The sequence below is a fragment of the Acyrthosiphon pisum genome, chromosome A1 (assembly GCF_005508785.2).
Source record: "Acyrthosiphon pisum isolate AL4f chromosome A1, pea_aphid_22Mar2018_4r6ur, whole genome shotgun sequence".
Taxonomy (NCBI): Eukaryota; Metazoa; Arthropoda; class Insecta; order Hemiptera; family Aphididae; genus Acyrthosiphon; species Acyrthosiphon pisum.
In genome coordinates, this window is record NC_042494.1 from 152252628 (window position 1) to 152255314 (window position 2687).

The following is a 2687-nucleotide window of genomic DNA, read 5'->3' on the forward strand; positions in this document are numbered from 1 at the left end:
TTTTCTTTTTGATAAATGTAGAAAATCTTATAAGGAATCTTGTATTACATTTTCATATCTTAGATTTAAAAAGAAAAATTTTTATGAATTTCTAACTCGAAATAATTTGCAAATTTTCGTGATTTTTCCATATTTTGTCATTTTTTGAACTTTAAATGCTTATAAAAAAAAACTGTGACTAACGATTTTTAATATTTTTGATCTGCCTTTGAAACAATATACTAGGAGCCTTTTATTAAATTTTCAAGTATTTTTACTCAACAAATAAAGTTTTATTGACATTCATAGAAAAAAAACTAATTAAATTGAAAACTGAAATTGTCCGTAAACAGCTCAAAACAAATCAAAATATTTTGAAAATTTTATCATGTATAGTAAATAGAAATATAAACAACCAGTGAAAATTTCATGTATCTACAGTCATTCGTTTTAAAGTTACACCAAAAACCAAAATCAATTTTCTCAAAAATAGATTTTGTGTAAAAATTCCCGTTTTTCCTTAATTTTTTTTTGTTTTTCACGGCGATTTTGAAAACTATTGGAAAAATTTTATTTTTGACCCCCCAAAGTACCAACTAGATTCACTTTCCTATCAGAAAAGGTACTGTTGAAGAAAATCCAAGCACTTTTACTGTCCTAAAAGGTGATGACAGACACAAAAAAAAATTAAAAATTAAAAAAAAAATAAAAAAAAAAAACACACATCATTGTAAAATCAATATATTCATCGTTCCACTCGAATCTAAAATTATATAAATAAATATACGTTTTTTTTTAATAAATCTTATCTATTCTTATTTATTTCTCAATTTCATAACTTATCTATTAATAGATAGACAAATTTTTTTTATAAATTATATTATAAATTATATTATGTATCAAATATTTTTTTTTAACTCTGAAAGAACGAAATTTGAGTTCAGTGATTTAATATTTATATACTTCCTGTCACGCCTGGCGTTGCCCATGCCAAGAGAAAAATGATCTTTGTGAGCATTGAGGTTATTGCCTTTTTAGTTTTTACCTATTGCCTTCGGCTTTGGATAAATAATTATATTATACCTAAAATAGTAATACCTACCTAAAACTTATTTTTATCAAGCTGAAAAATGATTACCTACTTCAAAGAATTATTCGTTTATAAATTTAAATGCTTATTAAATTTTTTTTTTACTTAATAATAATGGTTCCTTATGTGACATTTCGTTTTATAGTTACTAACCTTAATTCATTATCTTACGAATTTAAACATTCTCGTTCACACGCTTGCTGTGTTATATACCGCTGAAGTTTGAAACTTTGGCCGTCAAAATATTGTATAATATTATTATGTAGAAAACCAGCGATAAATTTCGTTATCATTTTACCATTGTCTTATAATGACTTGTGTACAGTGTGTACTTATAAATAAGTCATAAATAAGTTTTGTCTCCGAGGCATATCTTTGAAGACTTGATGTAACATTATAAAATGTTAATCAGCTATAACCATAGATTTTGAATATACATGAACTATTAAACTGTTTAACATTTTTAATTTAGCTTTTTTGTAATTCCTGCAATTCAATTAATCATTGGAATTTGGTATCATGCAGTATAAAAACCCAGACCTATATCCACCTATAGTTTAAAGAAGAAAATTTCAAGTAATCGTGTGAAAAAGAGTTTCTACTAAATTATTAAAACATTAATTTTGGGGGCAAGAATTCAGTAGGTTATAAAATGGTTGCAAATTGTTACTAATCAAGCAATCATTTTTATTTTTGAGTCTGAGTTTAAAATTTTGATTAGGAATGCCGAACGCTATGCTAACGAATTTTTGTGGTTAACTATTAAGTGCTAACAAGTGGTTTATTTTGTTATTCATATTTTAAAAGACCCCGCTATATTGTTTTGAGTATCTATACCTATCTAATTTGAATATTCTTGATACTTCATGACTTATGAAACATAATTTATTACTTTATGAATACATTATGATTTTTTCTAGTCAATTTTTTAAAAGTTATTAAAATGTTTTTCTCAAAAATACAGAAAACTCCACATAAACACAACAAACCACCCAAATCCGTTTATCTCCAATCTTCAATCATTATCTGATCCAACCTATTATATTAACCTCTAATAGCCCTCTGTATTACCGGTTAATAATAATAAAATACAACTGGCCAAGAGACCTCCTAAATAAATAATATGAAAAGAAAAAAAATCATACCTAAATAATTGCATACCTTGAAATTTGAAGTGGTGTTATTGGACACCTTTCAGTCTTCACTGAAGCAAACACGTAAACAATTTAACATAACATTTACTTGTATATATTATACAATGGCTGGTAAATAGGTATATTCTTTAATAGTAAAAGAAAAACTTTTCTTTGAACGTATTCAGGTATAAATAAGGCTGTAGATTTTTAGATTAGTTTGAAATATTTGTTAATTTGGTTAAAAATAAATGTTTGTGGACAAGTGGGTACAACCATCTACTGTAGGGTAATTGTCAAGCATGTCATTGTAATGGATGTATTATATTTGAATTCAATGATAAATCATTGCATACGAAACACGTATGATTCTGAGCGGAGACATTGTGTCATCCTTGCATACTTGGATAAATAATCTAATTCAATAATTTAAAAAAAAAATTCATAATAATTATTATTTTCCGTGGGCTTTTTTTCCGCGATTC